This window comes from Peromyscus maniculatus, chromosome 3 (genome assembly GCF_049852395.1).
Source record: "Peromyscus maniculatus bairdii isolate BWxNUB_F1_BW_parent chromosome 3, HU_Pman_BW_mat_3.1, whole genome shotgun sequence".
Lineage (NCBI taxonomy): Eukaryota > Metazoa > Chordata > Mammalia > Rodentia > Cricetidae > Peromyscus > Peromyscus maniculatus.
In genome coordinates, this window is record NC_134854.1 from 114,794,713 (window position 1) to 114,818,069 (window position 23,357).

The 23,357-nt window shown below is 43.5% G+C and overlaps 1 protein-coding gene across 3 annotated transcripts in view; it reads right to left on the minus strand.

Annotated features, from left to right (window-relative positions):
- Prickle2 (prickle planar cell polarity protein 2) overlaps window positions 1-23,357 on the minus strand; it is a 344,355-nt gene that overhangs the window by 160,361 nt on the left and 160,637 nt on the right. The window contains exon 1 of one of the 3 annotated variants that reach the window (XM_015989108.3): window positions 9,765-9,900. The exons of the other annotated variants lie outside the window; for them this stretch is intronic. The gene's annotated coding sequence lies outside the window, so the exon portion shown is untranslated. Of the gene's footprint in view, window positions 1-9,764; window positions 9,901-23,357 lie in introns of those variants that run through there. 3 annotated transcript variants of the gene reach the window in all.

Consider the following 23,357-nt stretch of genomic DNA (forward strand, 5'->3'; position numbering starts at 1 on the left):
AGGAAGAAGTCTCTCCCTGAGCCTCTGAAGGGAGGTGCATCCTTGCTAGCACCTTGACTTTCAAAGTTCTGCCCCCTAAAATCATGACAGAATATATATTGGTGATTTTTCCTGGCTAACCAGGTTGTGACACTTTGGTAGAATAGCCTTAGGAAACTAATATACTCCCCACTAACTACACCTTACCCAGCATCATCTAAAGATAGATTCAGGGACCCCAGAGGTTATAGAAGCCACACAAAGTTGCTTTGTTATGGTGGACTAGGCCTCTGCCATATATTTGGGCCTCCCTCTTCATTGAGAGTGGGTATAATAATGCAGACACCTTCAGTGTTACCTGACTCAGGACTGCCTCATAAGGATCCACAAGCACTGTGAGGCAGCGTTGCAGTAGACCATGCCATGCCAATGAGGTGACCGAAGAGGAACAATGGCCTATGAGGTCGAGGGTCTGGGGTTGGAGCTCATTAATGGAGCATGGGATTAGCATAAGCAAAGCCCTAGGTTTAATCATCAGCAATCAAAAGAAAAAGATTAAGAGTTACCATCTGTCAAGCGTCTAAGTTTTTTCTTCTTATAGTGCAGGAGTTCTATAGCAAGAATCAGACTGGATGCTGTCCATGGACCCTTCCAATTCTCACACTCCTTCTCTTAAAAAAAAAAAAGACTTTCCATGTATGAATGTTTTACCTGCCTGTATGTTTGTGCACCATACATGTGTCTGGTGCCTATGGTGATATTTTATTTGCACTGAAATGTGATTTTACTTGTATGTTAATAAAATAAAGTTGCCCAGGGGTCAAAGCTAATAGCAAGCCATAGCAAGAGCTGGGTGGTGGTGGCGCACACCCTTAATACTGATCACATGACAGACAGATCTCTGTGTGTTCAAGGATACAGCCAGCATGGAGACACATGACTTTAATCTCAATACCAACCACAGAAGACTTGGAGGTCTGTATAGACAGGCAGTGATGAGGAGGTCATGTGGTTGGGTTTACAACCAATGAGAAGGCAGAACAGAAAGTCAATAAAAAGACAGATACACAGGAAGTAGGCCTCTTTCTGAGGGGAAGGACGACAGCGGCAGGAAGGGTAAGAAGGAGGTTTTAAGTCTCAGCTCTCAGCTACTGCTCTGACCTCTTGGGCTTTTAACTCTGCATTTGGCTCTGTGTTTCTTATTTAATAAGACTGTTACATCTATAGGTGCCCATGTAGGTCAGAAGGAGGTTCGATTCCTGAGACTACAGTTACAGATGGTTGTGATGTGGGTGCTAGGAATCGAACCTGGTCTGTAAGAGCAGCAAGCGCTCTTCACTGCTGAGCCAACTCTCCAGCCCTCTCACATTCTCTTAGACGCACAATAGTGGTTTCCACTAGTTCAGACATTGCCAATTTCACAGCATTATGAGAGGGACCCCTCTTTTTCTAACCACAGGTCTAAGCAAGTAAAGCCTCTGGACCATTCCTGTCCTGGTAACACAAGGAGCAGTGAAAATAAGTAAGCCAAGCTTGTGGGTTTCCAGAAACACTGTATTATTTTCCTCTTTCCCAGGGAAGGATAGTCAGAGCGGTATCTGTTGGCTTTTATTTATTTTTTTCATCCTTAGACTTGCAATCCTCTACAAGTCCTCCAACAGTGATACTGGGTAAGAGATCGAAGCAAGATTCTGGGTTCAGTATGGCCAGGACGTCTGCAGCACCATGTGTACAGTTCAAGCTTTGTTCTTGGGGAAGGACTTTGTCTAACAGAGCCAAACATAAATACATGTTTACTGCACTCTTCACTTCCCAAGGCATGTGAGGGGGGGGGTTGTAGTTGATGCTAAAAACTTTGGAATTCTGAGCAAATTCCCCTGAACAGCTGCATCTGATGAAACTTCCTAGACAAGAAGGCTCAAAAGCCAAGGCTTCAAAGACAGCCATTAGCCAGAGTGCACTTTTTCAAAGGTGATGAAACATATACAGCCCCTGCAAGGACACCTTCCTCTGAGGGGTCCATCCAAGGTGATGATCGCTGACCTCATTTTGCAATTAAAAAAATTTTGAGGCTCAGCAATGTTAAGTATAGAAACAGCAGGGTCAAGAAGCACATTCATTTTTCCATATCCCAGCAAGTGGAGAAAAGACACGAGAAAGAGAAGGGAGTCAATAATAAAATTTTTAATTAGCCAACAATTTTCTTACAGTTGGCTCTGTCGGGCACTAGGCAAGGGAACAGTCAAAATCAATTTAGGGAGCGACTAGTAAGTGACAAGTACTGTCAACGGTGATGAGACTCTCAGGACATAGCCATTGGATGTAAAGGACCAGGAAGGATGGGCAGAGGGTCGTGATCTCAGAAGCAGATGTTTCAGATCCTGAGGAGTACCTTGGAGAAAGGTTAATTGGAGAAGGCAGACAAGAAACATGTGAGCTGGAAGAGGTGGAAATGAACTAGCACCATGAAAGAGGTTCTCCTGACATAATGGAATTTAAGACCTCAGAGGTGATAAACTGTGAGTCAAGCGATCTTTCCAAGAAGGCAGAATGCCCATTGTGGGAAAGAAATGAGTGCTCACAAGCCCATGTGGCTGGGCCGGGGGGCGGGGGGTAGATCTTCTAGTAGACAAGGACCTGATCTTGATGGAGTCTAAGAGTAAGATCATGGAAGAGAGTTTGGATTTTGTCCTTAGTGCAATGGGGAGCTGCCTGGAGGTATAAAACAGGGGGAGTGTTAAGGTCTGAGTCACACTTTGACACTACTGTGAAGGAATGTAACCATGTTACCAGGGTGAGATATGATGGTGAAGCAGCCGAAGGTTGGACATACAGATAAATACCACTTCCTGGCCTTGCGGCTATGATCAAGTGTGGAGGTGGTGAGCAGTGTCCATTGAGACCAGTATCCTTTCTACTCCAATGGGCTCTGCATACAGCAAAATGTGCAGCTCATATGTGTAGCGTTTGATAAGTATTGACAAATGCCCAAATCCATGTAACTCAGATCTTATTAAGACATAATATAGTCTTAGCACCCCAGAAAGGTACCTCAAACTCCTTTTCACTCAGTTTTCACCCTATATCCCTCTCACCCAGTCTGCCCCAGTTTGACATAGATTTTTGGAAAAGAAGTTTTCAGCTGAGTACCCGGGCAGCTGGAGATGCCATAGGCTGACATGATGAGGACCTGGAGACAGGAGTCTATCAAGGGCTATAGTAAACTAAGTTTGAGAAGCCTACTGTGTGGTGGTATTCTAATTGTACTGAAATGTGATTTTAATTGTATGTTAATAAATAAAGTTGCCCGGGGGTCAGAGCTATTAGAGCCATAGACAGAGTGTGGCGGTGGTGGCGCACACCTTTAATCCCATAGATCTCTGTGTGTTCAGGGATACAGCCAGCATTGGAGACATACGCCTTTAAGACCTAGAGGGCTGTACTTACAGACAGTGACAAGGCAGTCATGTGTTTGGGTTTACAACCAATGAGAAGGCAGAACAGAAAGACTAAATTAAAGACATACACACAGGAAGTAGCTCTCTTTCGGAGAGCTAGGACCACCACAGGAGGAAGGGTGAGATTTTAGCTCTGAGCTCTGACCTCTTAGCTTTCTCTTTTACATTGGTTCTGTGTTTCTTATTTAATAAGATGGTTGGTTACATCTACACTACTGAATACTCCATGGAAAACATATAAAATAGATGTGTGCTTATAGTCAGCCCTCTGAATTCTTAAGTTCCGTATCTACAAATTCAAAACAACAACAACCAAAAACAGATTAAAAGGATTTTCTTCAATGTGTCATTCCAAACAGGCACACGTTCCACCCCCCCCCCAATTTCCATTATTATCTAAATATGACAGCACCATGGCCATTTATTTAGTATTTACGCTGCTTTAGAAGTTTTAGGTCATCTAGAGATGGTTCAAAGCATCTAGGAGGATTCAAACAGGTTATATGCAAACATAACACCTGGTTTAAAGGGACTGAGACTTCTCTGCCTCTGGCACCCACGGGAGTACTAGAGACAGTTCCTTGCTGAGACTAAGGGACAATAGCACACATTTGGAGCTTAGGGGACCAAGGTCCAGGCTGAAGATATGAACCTCCTGGACATTACTATATGACAACAAGAAGACACAGAGGGAATGACAGCAGCAAAGGGACATTGAAAGTAGAAGTCACCTCTTTTCAGAAGGAAAAGGACAGGGCAGTCCAACTCTGCAGAACTTCAAGAGAGGCAAGAGCAGCAAGGTACCCCAGATTAAAGGAGGGTAAAGAAGCGGGGGGCAGGGACATCACAGAAGCAGGAGAGGCAGATGCATCTGCACACGCGCTGCTCTCAGGCAGAGGCCTGTTTTTACATTCCTCAACTCTTTCACCCTCTCCGAAAATATCACCATCACAGACGAGGAAACTGAGGTTCAACAACATGGCCACTCACAGTGTCACTTAGCTTGGCAGCTTCCCCTTCAGTGTGCTCTGCAGCATGTCCCAAGGGGAGACTGAAAAGGGGTCCAAGGCCATACCAGCCTATAACATGCAATGCCAAGGTTAAAGACATTTCTCTCCTCTACGGCTTCTCAGGTGTCAGATGTCGGTACAAACAATGAGGCCTCATGAGAGACGCAAGGAAGACCACACGTGTCAGGAATCCATAAACCCTTCTCTGTTTTCTGTTGTAGAGGCCGCCATTCACCAAGCAGATGTCCTCTAGATCTCAGGAAGGAGACCACAGCCAGGAGGCAGCATGGGCACCTCTTCAAACTGTGTTGGAACAAAGTGCTTTCACAGAGGTTCTGTCACTTCTACGCCCAGGACAGAGGGGTGATGTGGGCCTTTTATTCCTCAGACAGTGAAAACGAAGCTCTTGGGGTGAAGAGGTTTTTATGTATCAAAATCTTAACAGTGATTAAGAAAAACAAAACAAAACAAACAAAAACAAAAACCAGTACCAGTCCTCTAGCCTAAAAGTAAGAGAAATGAGGGCAAGCCGAGAGAGAAATCAGCCAACAGACTTGAATGAGTGAGGCTTCTCCTCACCTCTCTGTGTCTTTTTGGCAATAAGCCTCTATGACTGCAGGATTCTCCCCAGAATGGAAGAGCATGCAGATAGAGGAGGAGAAAGGGGCTGTACTGGGACCATGTCATGGGCAGCGAGAGAGGTTCTGCCCTGCTGGCTTGGTGAGAAACCTTCAAGGAGTTGTCCCGGATTGGTGGAGAGGAGGAAGTGGCAATTGTGGAAAGGCCTGTCGAGGGAAAGAGAATGCTAAGAAGATTCCTAAAGTTGGAAAATTGAAAATATGCACATGGCCATCCATCCTATCTTGAGCTATTTCCATGCACCACTTGAAGGCTCCAAGACAAGGCAGCTGTGTATAAGCATTAGCAATTTACCTCTGTTTAGTCTCCCTAAATTCCATAGCTCATTGCAGACATGGAGTCCCCAAGGACAGCTGACTACAGAAGGTGGGCATCTTAGAGAGGATCCTTCAGCAATGGGGTGGCTTTAGAGAGCTTCTAAGAATGAAAGACCTGAAGCTATTCTTGTGAGTATAGAGAGTCCCAGGCCCAGGTGCTCTGGAAGGCCATTTAGTAGACTGGTAAACCTAGAGAAGAGACTGGGCCTCTCTGACAAATGAGATATGAATACCATGGAGCTCTTGGAATTCTTGTTCTTGTGATGGTTTTAAAATAGTAATGGACAACATGCTTGTAAAGATACAGTCCAAGGCTCTACCCAGGATGTGTCTTAAAAGGCAGACTTCCAGGCCATACTATAGACTCGTGAAGGCAGAGACATCAAAGGGCATTCTCACACACAGGAGAGTCAAGGAGCACAATAAGATATATAGCTATCATCCCGTGCATTACTATTATCATTTATAACAGGCCACGGGGAGGTCTGTTTTCCTAGGCTGGATTTCCTAGAGTTCAAACATAGGATTTATGTGAAATCCAACACAACAGACATTTGCTCATTCCTGGAAGCTTGAAAATGTTGCAGTTGCTAATAAATAAAGAATTAGGATGGCAGCTAGGAGGAACAAGAGTTCAAGACTACCCTGATGTACAGAGCAGCATCCCATTTCAAAACATAAAATAAAAATAAATTTGAGTGACTAAGGACAATGGTGAAAGCAGAATAATCTTGTTCCAAGACAACTACAGACTTAAGTGGTCTTTAAGAACAGTAAAGCAAGCCAGTGGTGGTGGCGCACACCTTTAATCCCAGCACTCGGGAGGCAGAGGCAGGTGGGTCTCTGTGAGTTCCAGGCAAGCCTGGTCTACACAGCGAGTCCCAGGACAGGCTCCAAAGCTACACAGAGAAACTCTGTCTCGAAACCGCCCCCCGCCCCACCAAAGTAAAGCAAGTTATAATGAGCAGTGTCCTATATAACACTCAGGATGGATTGGCATCCAGACTGGGAAACTGTTCTGTCAACAGCAAAGGCTGGTGACAGTCACAGTGATTTCCACACACAGGTCTTACAGCTTAAGGTCAAGCGGAAAGTGCTTCTCCAAGTTTAAGGCTAAACTCCCAGAATCACTGTGACTTTTGCCTAACACTGATGTGTCTGTCTGTCCCCTTTACTTCCCCTACACCTTTCATTCCTATGGAAGTCATCTAGATTATACTTCTAAAAGAAAAAAAAATCCTGTCCTTCCCATAGCAGGATATAAAATAACACAAAAGCCACTCAAAAGATCTGCATCCTAGCCAGATATTCAATATCTTAGAAAAAAAATTTCTTTCCAGCTACATTTTGAAAAAGGAAAATATATCAAAGAAATCTTTAGAACATTACATTGAAATATGAGCGTCTACAAAGTATCATCATATTTAACAAGGATTGCCAGTCTGTGATTTGGTGGCAAAAATCACCGTTCCCTCTGCTTTGACATACGAATACCACACTGTGTTTATAAGCTCCAGCTTGTCCTATTTTATAACAGAGCTAGGAAGAGCTTAATGTGCCTGGGTATTTTTCAGGAATGATTAAGAAAGATATCTTGGGGAATAGAGAAACTCTGAGATTTGTTTTTCCAAATTAAAAAGCACAGATCTCTGCACACACAACCACACAGCCTTGCGTTGTGCCTCTCAGGTATCCCTGCGAGTCTTTTAATTGCCGGTTCTTCTCATGGTTGATGCTCTTCAGGGTAAACCCAACACAGAACCACTTTGTTGCTTTGCAAATAGTCCTACAGAGACCGTAAACACCACCACCACCAAGCCACTGAACACTGGGTCAAACCATTGCATTGCTCTCATTCCTGAAGACATCTGTGTCCCCGGGGATAACAATCGCTGCAGAAAGGAAATGTTAAAAGGAGCCAAGAGTCCTTCCTGCTGAGGATGGTGGGAGAAGGCTATTGGGGAAACAGGCTAGCTACAATGGTCTCAGAAATAAATTCCATCTGATAAAGCTCAGGAAGGAGCCATCCAAGACAGCAAGGCGAGGAATCCTATCCCTTGATAGACTAAGGGAGGGAGGGAGGAGCATCATGAGTTCAAGTGTAGCTTGAGCTAATAGTGGGGGTGGTGGGGATGGGGGAGACTTGTCAGAGTGAGAGGTATTTCAGTTTCTCAAATGGAAGTACAACTCCAAAAAGTAACAATAAATAAAATGAAAGGCTTATTGATGGAGAAGCTGAAAAGATCTAGTGAGGCTAAAGAGATCAACAGAGAAAGACTGCCTAGTAACAGAGCTTTCTTGTATTACATGCAAAGCTGCGTACCATCTGAGGCTGATTCAGGGAAATGCTCAACTCTCCTGGTAATTTCCTGCAGACAGGACTTTCATCATCATCTCCAAATCTCTCTCTCTCTCTCTCTCTCTCTCTCTCTCTCTCTCTCTCTCTCTCTCTCTCTCACACACACACACACACACACACACACACACACACACATAGCCTACACCAAATGATTCACACTTTAAAATCTATCTGCTTCAGGAACAAGAATTTTTTTTCCCCTCTTGAAAAGCAGCCATGATTTGTTATTCTAACAAAGTGTTCCTTTCCTTCAAACAGAAATAAGTCACTCAGGAAGGCCATCCTGCTTTCTGCTCTGCGTTTCTTGAAACTTTCCTCCAGTTAACTGTTTCTCCTGGCAAGTCCTCAGAAAACCGTTGAGAGCTGGGCAGTCACGGAGGAAGAGCGCAAGCTTGTTTTTATATCCCCTATCTCCTTCTTGGCCCCATAGGAAGATGTTTTATGGTAGGATGAGCAGAATTAGCTACACATAAATTCTTCACTACTCAGGCCATTCGACACCTTTATCTGGATTGCTCAGTGGCTGGGATGATTTGGCAATTGATTTGAAAGAAGAAAGGCACAAATCCTCCCCAAGTGCGATTCTTTTTCCTTCCTGTCTGTAGAGACTGGGCCATGTCTGTCTAATTACTCAACTAGCTGCCCAGATAAAAGCATCTGTGTGCAAAAGGCAGCGAACCCAAAGTATACAAATGATTCACACCACCTAAACAATTGCAAACACAAGCCAGTCCAGCAAAAGAAGGCTGCTGAAGCCAAAATAATTTAATACAGGAGGAAATGGAGTTTGGCAATCCATGCATCAGACGTTACTCCAATTTTGGAAAGCATGTCTTCCAGCTGCTTCCTCTTTAAAAATAAAAATACATAAATAAACTCTGACCCTTTGCATTACCTTCAACCATATTGCTTAGGTACAAACAAGTGAATAGATCCAGGTTGAGGAGCTGCCTGAATGCATCTTTTAAGTCTAACCCACCCAGAGAACCACCATCTCTCTCTATTAATTTGGCTTTACATTTTCCAGGGCGCAGTTGCCCAAGCCCTCTAGGCTGGCAGAATGCAAGCTTTGCTATTCCCTGACTCTGAATCAGCGAACAGGGTGTCTGAGGTGCTCTGGGCAAACAGGACTGGGCTCCACATTCCTGCCAGCTGTCTCCAAAACAGAACGAACACACACACACATACACACACACACACACACACACACACACACACACACACACACACACACTGTCTCTCTCTCTCTCTCTCTCTCTCTCTCTCTCTCTCTCTCTCTCTCTCTCTCTCTCTCTCTCTCTCTCTCTCTCTCTTCCTCCTCCCCCCATCTCCTCTTGCAGACAGCTGGGGAGGAGGGCAGGAGGAGAAGGGACTCCTTCTACCTAGATTCAGAGAGAATGCATGTACAAATTCAGAGGTGATTAATGCTATACAGCCACACCAAGGAGCCAAGAAAAGAAATTCTGAAGTCCCAGCAACACTTTCACTTTTAGGAACTCTGCGCTCAAGGTAAAAGGTATGTGGAAAGGCATAAAAAATACTGTCAAGGCAACATAAGAGTACTTCTGCCAGCTTCACGGAACAAGTAGCAAGTCATTAGCAGTATATGCATTTTAAGTATTTAAAAGAAAGAAAATATGAGAAGATAAAATACTATTTAAAAAACAAAATTTTGAGAAGATTAACCCTACCACTGCCACCATCACCACTAAGTCCTAAACGCCGTAATGTTAACCCTTTCTGGGGATCTAATGAATCCCAATGTTGGATAACAAAGTGGCTATAAGAAAGCTAGTGGAAGCACAATGGGCCCCAGAGTCCCCTGGGCAGAGCATACCACTTAGCTTCTGGACGGCAGGGCACCTCTCCTCTTCCCCCCTCCACATCCCCGTGTCACGTTCGCTTTGCCAGACGCCTTTCTGTCCAGGGGAGGGCCCTGGGTCTGGAGCCTCTGTCCATGCATCCTGTCCCTACTCCCCTATGCTAGGTGGGGTCCACTTACCAGGCTCAGTCTCCGTTTGCTCCGCTTGCCGGGTCACCACTACGACTCCGTCCCTGGGAAACTGCAGAGAGGCAGGAGAACCGCTGGGGACCAGCGACAGGAGCAGTGGCTAAGGGTCCCCGCGGGATGTTGGCCGCCAAGGGTGCAGAGCCTGAGAGGGCCCTGCAGGAATTGCTGGCGAAAGTAGGGACATTCCCGGGGCAGGAGCTGCTCCTGGAGCAGCCCTGGGTCCTGGAAAATTTCAGCGCCCGGGAGAGCAGCTCCAAGCTCTCCAGACTGCTTGTGGGCTGCTTAAAGGGACACTGCCCCACCTCCTACAGATGCTCATTGGCGAAACTTCCCAGGCGCGGGCCAATCGTAGGTCTGTTCCCAAATTGAGATTTAAATCTAGGGAGCTATGGCTTTAAAATTAGAAAGGGCCGATGAGCACTCAGACACCTCATTGAAGCAGGACACCCGCAACAGGAGCCCAGTGTGCATGGGAGCCGTTGGTAGCAGACAGAGCAAGCGGGAAGGAAATGGGGCAGGCACCGTGGACCAAGTTCCTCACTCCACAAGGAACGCAGGTCCTTCCAGGCCCAGGGGTACACTGCATATGCTGAAGGCCTTCCTTTGGGGAAGCGGTGTGCTCCCCAAGTCTCTGGTCAGTCTGCTTTCTGACCCTCTACGCACTTTCACTTTTTTTTTTCTTAACCTGTCCACCGTGTTGTGCCAGCGTGAAAGTTTTACATCCATCAACAAGATGTCTCAGTCCTTGCTTGTAACAGAGTGAACTCCCAGGCAATATTTGTCGAGCAACTGAATAAATCACAGGATTGACTTATTCAAGGAATAAGAGTGAAGCATGTCTGTAGTGGGCATGCTGATACAACTGTTAACTAAGAAGCAGTAGTCACAAAACCAGGTATTTCAGGGCTCACATCTGACCCCCCACCCCCCCATCTCTCACAGTTAACTGGGGTCCACTTTCGGTTCTTCAGGGAGTGTGAAGTAGTTCACAGCACAGCTACAGAGGAGACCAGCAGATGCACAGACATGACTCAAGTGGCCAGGGCTGCCCTTGTGACGAGGCTTAAATAGCATTCCTGGGGAGGAGTCCGGGTCTGAGTGTTGGTTTTACTTCCTAGAAAATGGTGAGTCATAAGATAGAAAGGACATAAGATCAGTGGCTGGCAGGCCACCCATGCCATCTCGGGATGACCAATGAAAGATGGACTCCTCGACCTAAAGGAACTCACAGAGGAGTAGAATGATGGCGTGTGGGAGGAATGAAAAACAGACAGATAAATAAAGAGGATTACATGAAATGTTGACAAGGCAAGGCAGAGGGATGGGTGAATTTGCTATACTATGAAAGTAACTGAAAACAACGACTCCCTAATGGGGAACTTGGTCCATGAATCATAGCACATCCCTATATCGGGATACTAGATAGCTATGAGAAAAGAAAGAAGCTGAGCTAAGAGCATCAATGTGACACGAACTTCAAATGAACTGTTAGGGGTATCGTTCAGAGAGTGACAGGTATGCTTGTTGGCATAAACAAATCTTCAAATTTCACGCATGTAGATGCATATTATATATGCACAAAATGACTCTAGAAATATGCCTAAGAAAATGACAAAAATTAGTATTTCTCACTAAGTGGTTCAGAGGCTGAACGGATCCAGATGGAAAGAAGATGAATATTTTAGGACATATTCTTCTATGGAATGACAAGGAGGACAGCTGGAAAAATCCAGCTTTTCAAATATCTAGACACCTTACAGGTATGCCCAGCCTTTTGACACTGTGATACAACATTGTCACTTTCAAGAGTCATGCTCAAGAACCTTGCAATCAAATTACAAAGAACCCCCCCCTGAAATTTTCATCTCTTTGATATGTTTATGACTTTGGGGTTGGGTCCAATCATAGCTTTCCTGGGGTGCGTGCAGGCCCTGGGCCATGGGTTAGACACCCCTGCCAACTAGATAACAAAAATTCTCTTCAATTCTTAGCTAACTTATAATAAGGCCAGGGAAGCATCCATGTGATAAAACAACCATAAAGACGTATGTGAGAAACACGCTAACTCAACCTGCAGCTATGAGGTCGATGGAGGGGTAACTGTCTGCCGGGACAAGGTTTGTCTTGCATCTTTGCAGGCTGTGATGATCAATGCCATCCACTTTACAGTATCTAGAACAGACTAGGAGACTGGGAGATCAGCTTCTGCGCATATCTGTAAAGAATAACTAGACTAATAGATTTTGTCCTTGTCTGTGAGGGAGTATTTGATTAGGTTAACTGAGGTAAGAAGACCCGTCTTCAATAGGGTGGGTCTATCCCTGGGTGTAGGTCCTGGAATTCGTAAAGAGGAGAAAGCTAGCTGAGCACCAATATCCATCAGTGTCTGCTTTCTGACTGCAGAAACAATGTGACCAGCTCCTGGCACCAGGACCCCCCACCTCCCCATCATCATGGACTGGATCCTCACACTCTAAACCAAAACAAACCCTATCCCCTGAAGTTGCTTCCTCCCCCATCCCCCAGGGCACCTTATCCCAGAAACAGAAAAAGCAACTAAGACAGGCCTGGATTTTAATGCATGCACGAAATCACCAAGGCCCTTCCAGGAAGACTCACTAAGGGCTTCACCTACAACGAATGTAGACATGAGAAGACTATTAACTAGGCTAGTGAAATCCATGACTCCATATGGGTTCTTGGTAAAAAGTGAAAATTAACCCCAGGATTAGGAGCCTGGGGCCTGTGACATTCGGGCATTTGGAGTGTGAAAAATGAAAGGCTGAATCAGGGATTTCTGAAGGAAAACAAACATCAAATCTAGTTTTGTTGAAAAAATGCCAAGAAAGTTCCAGACAAGCAAAATTTTAAAAATGCCCTTAGAGATCTAATTCTCAAGTCCAGGCTATTTGCAGATAAGGAAAGCATTAGTTCCTACTGGAAAACTCTACAACATCCAAGGACCTAACAAAGCCACATGTCAGCTCACAGACTGATAAATAGAATATCAGAAACTAAGGAAAAGTGAGAACTAAGGACATAATGGCAAAGACTTTTCAGGCATTTAGAAAATGCACAAATCATCACATTCAAGCGTCAGGATGTATCTCAAATAAGATAAATAAACATATAAAACATTCATATATATTAATTATTCATATAGCTACAGTAAATTTAAAAAACTGAAGTAGGGAAAAATGAAACCGTTTTATAAGGCAGTGTCAGAGGTGGGTGAGGGGACTCAGCAGTCAGGAGCCATGTTACACACACACACACACACACACACACACACACACACACACGCACACACACACACACACACACAGAGCTGGAAGGCATTTCTCCGCTCTTTTATCTGCAAATATAATGAATACCAAATGACAACAGATGCTTGTACCTGCGCTTCATATATGGTATCCAGGTATCAGGGCAAAAGGGCAGAGATACCCTAGGAAAAATGAATATATTCAGCCACTAAAGAAAAACAGTGGAAGGACACAGAAAGAAATCGAAGAACTATGAAACCAGAACTCCCTGCCACTGAAAGTTACTCACCAGAGGTCCATTAAGAGAACAGAGCACGTCATGTCATAAGGGAAACTTTGCACAGAAAGATCATCTCTGCAAGCCTCGCAAGAAAAGGCAGCTCTGCGGAGGCCTCTTAAAGGAAATGCCAAGCGGGTATCTTTGGGTGGGGAACACTTCATTGTTATGCCTGGCTTGGGACCCCAATATCACCATTTACTATTGTCTGAGTTTTGCTGAGTCATGTAAGTTCTCTAAGCTCCACTTATGGTTAAAATGAACGTTGTAGCACTTTTCTCAAGGTTGTTTTGAAATTTAGGAGACTATATATAAAGCACTGAGCAGAGTACCTGGCCTGTACAACTTGCTTTTATTAAATGGACACTTAATATTATTATTACATAAACCACAAAGCCTAGGTAGAAAAGAAAATGTTTTCTGTTGGCAAAGGTTTTTGGTTTTTTTTTTTTTTTTTTTCTAATAGCTAGAGAGGAAAGCAACTTCAGCTTATTTTCACAAAACTATGTGAAGAAGTGGAAAATGCTTACGGAATAGCAATCTTCCAGAAGCAAGGTTATCATGGATCAACACATAAAGGAACTATAAACTACCCCTCAAAATGGGTAGCAAGGTCTGCATGTGTGTGATTTGAAAAAAGTGGTTTTCTGCTTTGTCCGGAGCTGAATGCATAAGATAATTCTCTAGGTCATTAAATCTTTTAATTGCCAACTACCGATCAAAGTGGCGTTGTTCAGAATCAAGCCAGGGAAAGAGTCAATGCATCCTCCACAGTACTGGCCCTGGAAGTTCTGGAATGATGAAGGGCAGAAAGGAAACTCTCAAGTGCAGCCACCAGTGCCATGTGGCTTGTCGGGTAAGAACACAAAGTCAGTCTGGAGGGATGCACTCAATTGGTGTTGATGACATTTAAAGCAGGAAGTTCATGTCTGGTCTTCAGAAGACGCTCTGAAGGCTTACAGAGAGAAAAAAGACTGGCAAAGACACGTTCTTCCAGCCATTCTTTCAGGCAGCATTCAATGGATATACAGACAATGTGGCAATGTCTATTGCCAAAGGATTTGCCCGAAAGGATGGGTAAAAAGGGAAACATGAATAAACACGTGCCTGCCTTCAGAGAGCATAACATGCTAAAATCCAAGATCTTTAAGTTACCCACACCCTCCTACATTCTTTCCATACTACCCAATGGCTCTCCAACTTTTGTAAACCATCCCAGCTATTTTTAGGATTGAAACAATACTTGGCAATCAGATTTCATCTCTTAGGGAACAATGCTGATTGATTAGTAGTGGCTTCCTAGAATGCTGACTTAACAAGAAGTTGGAGGGTACACTCTGGCAGACGAGTATGTATGCTATGATTGATTAGTGATGTCTGTCATGTTACTGGATAAGGAGTCACACAGCCCCTCTAAGAACTCTCAGATAGTCCAATCATCTCACCCTCAGATGATAAAACAGAACTGATCTTTCTTCCCATAGCATTTTCAATTCAACACTAGCAGAGGCAACCAAGAACTTCCATATCTAAAATGTGTGTGTGTGTGTGTGTGTGTGTGTGTGTGTGTGTGTGTGTGTGTGTGTGAGAGAGAGAGAGAGAGAGAGAGAGAGAGAGAGACAGAGACAGAGACAGAGAGACAGAGACAGAGACAGACAGAGACAGAGACAGAGGCAGAGAGAGAGGCAGAGAGAAATATACAGCTTGGACTTTTCTGATGAACTTTTAAGATATAAACTCAAAACCTTCACCCAACTTTATATTCTGTGACAAAATTACTAAAGGTAAAACTACCAATTCTGATCCCTCTGAGAGCTACATATTAACATCTCCTACACACACACACACACACACACACACACACACACACACACACACTATATTAAGTACATATAATCTGAGAATGTTTGAGGATTTAAAATTCATCAGGGAGAAGGAATGCCTATTGAATGAATATGTTTCAGAAACAAACTGAATACACAAAACAGCAAATAGCATGGTATTTAAGAGAGGACAAAGGTTTTCATCACGTTATTCCATTAAACACTATAGATGTTATCAGCCAAACAAGGAAAAGAAAAGCTATTACTTATTTTCATACAGACACTTTATATCCTCAGGCCTCTGTAACACTATCTATAGAGATAGGGCCTGTCCCCGTTATGCCATTCCACTCTCAATCAACACTCACAACCACCACCCACCCAACCACAAAGAAGCCAGGTCCACTGCTGTGAAGGACAGAGTGGTACAAATGACAACAGATAAGCAGTGAGCCCGACCCCAGACTGATTCAGATACAAAGAACAAATTGTAGCATTTGATTAATATGCCAGCTCTTCTGTCATGTCGACTGCAAAAGGAACTTTATGGAAAACTAGCTCCTTGAGAAACAGGTCTAATTAATTCAGTTACATAAACGCCAGTGGAATATGGGGCGGGGGAGTAGAAAGAGCCAGAGAGCAAAAGAGTATACAGAGGAAGGCAAGGGTGAAGGGGGGCAAAGAGGAAGTGGATTCAAAGGAATGAATAAGGGAGTGTGAAAAGGATGCCTTCGGAAACTCTGGAGTTCAACTTGACACTTCAGAAGCTGTGTTCTGGTTTAAGGTGCCATGAGTGGAACATATTTATATTTTGATAGGATCTACTGTCGGTGACATCGATAAATTAATAGACGGCCTGTGCGAGCCAGTGAGATGGCCCAGTAGGTAAAGGCACTTGCCTGACAACCTGAGTTTCATCCCCAGAGTCTCCCATGTGTTGTCTTCTGACTTCAACACACACCTGTGCTATGCATGCCACACACACACACACACACACACACACACACACAAACACACACACATACACACAAAATCAATAATTTTTTAATGGCTTATAGTAAACAACTCTGCAATCCATACATTGCTTAAGACTAGACCAACCCCTAAGCCATTTGCATAATACTCTAAAAATTTCTATAAAATATGATTTTACTAAGTACCATGTTCATACATGTTATGTTTACTTTAAATTATTCATAATAAATTGTGATAATATAGATATTTCTTACTACCATTAATTACTGCCCAGAAATTCAGATGCAACCAAAAAGCAAATTTCAAATACATCATGCAAAGCTAAAGCAGACAGACTCCAGGAAGCTACATTCTAGATGGTTCTATTATATGATATCCCAGAAAAGGCAGAATTTTAGAAAGCAGATCAGTAGTTTCCAAGAGCTGAGCATGAGAGGCAAGTAACATGAAAATGTGGCGGGGGGGCGGCACGGGTGGTGCACAGGGAGATAGAACTGATTTATATGTTGATTGTAGGGATAGTTATATTTGTTCAAGCTAATGAAATTATAAATTGTAAATCTGTGAGTGACTTTTGCTGTGTGAAATACAAACAAAAACTTAAAAAAAAAACCCAAACACACAACCATTTCCAGTTATCACTTTGACTGTCATTTTTCTTGTTTTGAATATTTTTCTGTTATTTCATTCATTTTTTTACCAAGATCATTTAAAAGATGACAAAGCTGTAAGCAAATGTTTAAAAAAAACCAAATCGTTAATTAGGAACCACAGATTGACAAAGGCTATGAAGTTGCTCCTTCCGAATTCAAAGGGAGATGAAGTTTTGGAATCCTAGTCTCCAGTGAAATATATCTTTGAGATAATTACAAGATTCGGAAGTCCTTGAGCAATGTATACCAATGTCAGTTAAGGGATGGCTTGGTACTGGACCACCTACCTTTACCACCTCACACTGTGGGAAACTGTACTACATAATGGCAACTCTTGAGGGGAAGAGATGGCACTCACTGCATTTCTAGTACTTAACGCAGCAGGCACTTCATAACAGCACCCATAAAATGAACGGAAGCTCCCTATAGTGTACTCACATCATCCTCTAGGCCAAAAGTTCCCGAGGCTGCTCCGTTTATCCCAGGACAGCTGGGTCCTTCATTTAGCTCTTCCATGCCGAGAACTGGCAGCCATCACTCTCCTGGTTATGGAGCCTGGTGTGCAAGTTCATCCTTTCTCTCTTCAGCACTGTTCATGACTCGAGTTTTGTCTTCTATCAGTTTAGGTCTATTAACTACTGCGTATGGGACATGGGTTCAGATCTCTGGCCAACCCAGTTGTTGCGAGGTGAGATGTAATTCTATTAGAAAGCATCCAAACTTTTCAAAGAAACATACAGAGACACGAATGGCTAAAGCAGCATGACACCTGAGACTTGCTTTGGCAATCTTAGGAAGAGGGAAGGGGGAGGAGAGAGAACAGGGCTATACAACAGAACAAGGGTCAGAGATGAAGCAAACAGAGCAGCATTCTGATGATTCTATACCATGGAACTGAAAACTATTGATAACAGAACACATTAGAAAGGACCACTATTTCTAGTATGAAGCTTTTGCCTGTAGGGTTCTTTCTAGGACTGAGTCTAGAATTAATGCTCTTGAATTTACTAGCCAGTCCCTGAGCAGTTTCCTTTCACGCCTGTAATTATCACGTGTCAATTAATATGACTTGGGTAATTATAATGTTGAGAGTTATGTCTCAAAATTATTTATATCAAAAGAAAAAATGATCGAGGGCAACACTGATAGCCTGAACTTATAAGCTGTGGAGGGTCAACTTTCTTAGGCAGCATGAAAATTATCAGGCTGCAAAAAAAGACTGCCTCCACCCTGGCATGATTTAACTCCCTAGCAAATTATGGCAGTGAGACCAACAGCAGGGCCACAAGCTGCCAAGCAGAAGGCCAGAGACTTGGGCAGCAGAATTCACACTTAGAGACTATATTCCATGTGTGTGTCAGGAGGTGGGGTTCTGGATAATGATGTCTCAGGGTAATTGATTCTCTTGAATAAAGTGCTGACTGCCTATCAGTGTGATAGGATCCATGTCCAGGTCCACAGCAGAGGACACTAATGATCACAGCACTCACCAGCAGGTCCTGGAACAAGCCCCTGAATGGTTCCCAATACACCCTTCTCTGGAAGGAAGCCCTGACCAACCCAAGGGCCTGAAAAGAAAATCCTTGTTTCCAGTTCAGCTCAAAAGACTGAGTCATCTTTCTTCACCTATGCTTCCAGCCAGCTTGCCTTTGGAATAATATTGTGTTGAAATGCAGAAAAGGTAAAAGGACAAAGAAGGGAGAAAAGAAGAGGAGGAGGAAGCGGGGAGGAAGAGAAGGGGGAGAGGGGAGAAAAGGAAATGCTGACTCAAGTCTATTTGCTGGCCATTGTCAGAGATCATCAGTTTTCTGGCCTGCTCTGCCTGCAGTTTTGGAAGTTTCAATGCTCTGCCATTTGTGAACATGGAGGCTCCCTTTGAAGATGCCCCAGAGCAGTCAGGAGAGGCGCCAGTTCAGGTTTCTCGGGGGCAGACCCCCAGGTCTGTTCTCTCTCAAGTCTCTTGGGGGCCTCTGCTCCTCTACTTTGCAAGGTCAACTGCATTCTCCCTCCACTCTGCGACCCTCATGTTTTCAAGACAGGGTTTCTCTGTGTAGCCCTGGCTGCTCTGGAGCTCACTCTGTGGATCAGACTGGCCTTGAACTCAGAGACCTGCCTACCTCTGCCTTTGAGTGTTGGGGTTAAAGGCCTGCGCCACCACACTCGCTCCAAGGCATCTTTTACTCTCTGCCAGGCACTGTTCGAGATGTAGGTCCATTCTGTAAATTAAACACACAGATTCTTTCTCTGTACTGCCATTCGTTTCTACAGTGGTACAGAAGGGCAAAAAGAAAAATGGAGTGGACGAGGAGGGGGAAGAATGGAGAGGACATGGCTGACCTCAGAGATTGGTTCCAGCCCACAAAGTTGCCCTGAATTTCATTATCATGTGACCAAATGACCTGCTGGGTATGCCCACCCTTAAATGGTACAGACCCAAGTTTAATCTTCCCATTCAATGCTGGTCCATGTTTCCTTCCTCAGTGGAGCCATTTACCCCGACCCCCCAGGCAGACATCAGACTCCATTTTCAACTCCTTTTACTCCCCTCCACAGCTGAATAGCTTCACAATGCCCCAAATACTGTTCATTTCTTGGTCCCTGCTGCTGTGCCCTGTTCCAAGCACGCCCACCTCTTTTCTGGACTTTGGTACCAGCCAGTCTAACAGAATTCCCATAGAAAGTCTTGTCTCTTCCCCCTGCAACCAATCCCTGTCCGATCATGTACACTGTGGCTGTGGTGATTGCATGAAAGAGGCCCATGAGAATATCTATCACTATCTACTCAAAACCTTTTCTGGTTCCCAATGTCCCCAGCTCCCCATCTCCACATCTGTGCTAAGCTGCCTTTGTGCAGGTCTTCTGGGTTATTTCCCTACTTCCTACAGGTACCTGAAACACAACAGTCCCCTAAGTAATGCCCACTTACCCTCCACTCTTATCTGGGCCATCTAGGGAGTCTTCCTTCACTCTCAAACACCCATTGAGCCCTATCTATGAACTAGCACAATTGCCAGCATGATGCCTGGCACAAAGGAAGTATCCAATAAGTATCTTTTGCATAAAGAGTGTCACATTTACAAAGGCAACGAAAATTTCTAATGAATGGAATCTATGGATCCTAATCAATTTACGAAACTGTGGTCAATTTCATCTTTGAAGTCTTAAAATCCTGGTCCTGTGCCTTCACTGAGCTAAGGCTTTGAAGGCAGAACTTCTGTGCCTGGGGCAGACCATTTATTCTCTCTGAGCCTCAGTTTCCTGGCTGATAAAAGGAAAATGATGAGTTCTGCTTCATGGTGTTGTTATGATAAGGAACCAAGAGTGGATTGGAAGAGCAAACATCGCGTTATGGGAAAAGTGTCCCTGCCAGTGGTGACTCTGCAAGTTAGGGTGGGGAATGCTGAGACTGGGTGTCATTCCCCAGGGGGCATACTTCAGGGAGAAAAACGGTGAGCTAAAGCTATGTGCACCTCTAGATCCAACACCTTCCTTTCCGGTGCAGATCTCCCAGCACTGTGGACTTGCCATTCCGGTTTTATTCTGAGCTCATTTAGCTTTAAGATCACAGTCTTTATTTTAATACACACTGCATTTTAACAAGTAGGTCAAAGCCATTTTATACTTGCAATATGATTACCATAGTAATCGCTGTATTTTATAGCCTGCAAAATGCTCCCAGGGAGACCAACAGGGACAGCTACAGTTTGTAACAAAAATAATAATTTCAGCACTGCAGAATAAGCTCCTCTTAAAAACTCTCTTGTTGCAAGTATTAATTTTTGAGGCTCCCACAATATTTGGAAACAGCAACGCTAATGACTAACCAAAGGCATACTCAAGAGCAGTTAATTTCAGTGGCTTTATGTTTAGAGAGATGATAACAATAATAATGACAATAACAATAGTGGCTAATGCTTTCATAGTGTTTGAAGGAAAAGGTCTGCAGAACACTTTGCACAGGTGCCCTTTTTGCACCTAAGTTCCTCAGTGGTCCCCTCTCACGGTGACTGAATTTGACTATATGACTTGCTCTGACCAATGGGGTGTTTGCAAACGTGTCAGCAATGAAGGCTTGAGAGGACATTCTGCATTTGAGCTTTGCTGTCTTGGTGCTGAGGCTAATGTTGTGATTACAACCACATTTGACCTGTCATCACATAACACAAATAAGCAAAGCCACCCTACCCATCTCTAGAAAAAGCAGCCCAGAGCTGTTCAGACAATCAAAATCAAATCAAATTGCAGGGTGTTTTGTTATGCAGCACCAGCTAACTGATCCAGTATTTACATTGTGTCAGATAGCCTTCAAAGAATTTTACGTAAGTTAACCTATTTATTCTTGTACAGCAGTTCTTTGGGGAGAATGCTGTTACTTAGCACATAAATGAGGGAATGTAAATACACAGAGATCTGGTAATTTTGCCCAGTGTCGCATGGCTACAATGTAACAGACTTTGAGTTCTAGAGTTCTGATTTTAAGCTAGACAACCCTGACTCTCAGCTGCATTTACATTTGTCTTAAAACGGAGAACATTTATTTTGAGGAGTGAGGAGACTGCTCTGTGGGTCAAGTGCTTGCCAGGCAGGTGTGAGGACTCTAGGTTGGATCCCGGGACATATGTATGTAAAGCAGGGCAGAGCAGTGCATGTGTCTAAGTCCGGTGCTCTGAGGGCCAGATGGGAGGTGGCACCAGAGAATCCCTGGAAACTCGCGGGCCAGCTAGCCCAGGACACACGGTGGAGACCAAGGAGATTTTGCCTCCAAGAACTGGTACCCGCGCTTGCCCTGTTACCTCCACATGTGCACTATGACACGTGTGTGAACACACACACACACATACACACACACACACACACTCATTTTCCATGAAGTTATGAAAACCTTATATAATATGAACATCTATTTCAATTACCAAGACCACAAAAATTTTTTGCCAAGAGAAATCTTATAAAAATACCACCCCAAAAGCAAATAAAAATATTCCCAACCATTCCTATACCAAGTTCCATGTAAAAATTCTATCACATATCACTTTTAGAATAAGCTTTGAAAATGTAAGATGAAAAATAATCTTCAAATGGATTTTATTAAATTAAAAAAGGGGTTATGAAATTCCTCTGTTTATTGTATATTTCATTTCAATTAAATCACAAAAGCAATAAAAGCTTTAAATTTCCAAGTATAATATACATAAAGTAAAAGTCACTCTCCTTCTAACCATCATCTTTAGTTTATCAATGTAACAAACTATTAACAGTCTAAAGTGCATCTTTTTATGATTGCCCTTTAATTATGCAGACATTATTAAAGGTCTACTCAAATATCCTGCTTGAAAATTGAATGTCAGAAAGACATCAGTTGACTAAACTTAACAGCATAGTCCAACATCCTTATTATAAAAAAAGATATAAAAGCCTTTATGTTCATTATAATCAAATACCTATACTAATTATAATTCTCAGAAGTGACAATTATTCCTTCAGTTGTTCACAATGAACAAAAGCGGTAGGTTATGCAGCACATTTTCGGAAGCCAGTTTTATAGCTCTTTAGGGCCTAAAATAGAATTCTAATTATCCTTATTTATCTAATTCTTATCTATAGTAAAATTCTACTGTGTTTTTTTCAAAACTGAACCCAAATGCTCAGAGTAGCCGTGCTAGCTGTAAACCACAAGCAAACAGAACAAGAACAGAAAGCCCAGCGCTTGCACAAAGGTGAGATGCCAGCTAATGCAGTTGCGGGGGACAGGCTCTCCTAGGAGGCGTGGGTGCTAACACATGTATGACATAAAGATCACGGGTCACCAACTTCCATTTGAAGGGCCAGATCATAGCGAAACACCACACGTCTCACAAAAAAGCAAAGATGTCCAGTTGCCATTTTTTTATTTTTACTTCAAGTATTCTTACTAGAATCAAAAGATTTTGTCTCCTACACTTAAAATTTGTACATAAACTATAAAAAAGGTAAACACCAGTAAAGGAAACATCTCTCTCCCATCTGCTGTCTCCTTTTCCTCATTCTTGTCTATATGCTATTCTGGAGACAGTCTGGTTAAGGAATGTGATTGATGTACATGTCAACACTAGAAGGGCAGGCGATCCTCGCCGACCCTTATATATAATACTCTATACTTCTGAAAGGCCATTAAAGCCCTACCACAACACATGGTATTGCTGGTGAGCTATATGTAAACATACACACATGTACATTTATACATATATGATAGTCATATATCTGTCACACATACATTATGAGAGGCCGCGTCTCTTATTTGAATAACTAAGGATGATGGCAAAAGAAGCACTGATGCAGGAGACAGCACAGGGCCTTTTGATTTTTCTAGTTACTCAGTTAACGCATGCCTACTGTATAACAGGTCAAGGGACAGGTCCTGGGGACACAAAGTGAATGAAAGGTACAGCAGAGTAGACGATAAAGCCAAGAGAATAGACAAGCTAAAACACACTGCACAGTTGCTGAGGTCTCCTCCTCTGTCAAGTCTGATTAGATCCTGTGTGATGAGACTTCACTGCATACACTCCTTCCTTAGATGCTCCTGTGTAGCAGGGACTGTCACAGTGTTA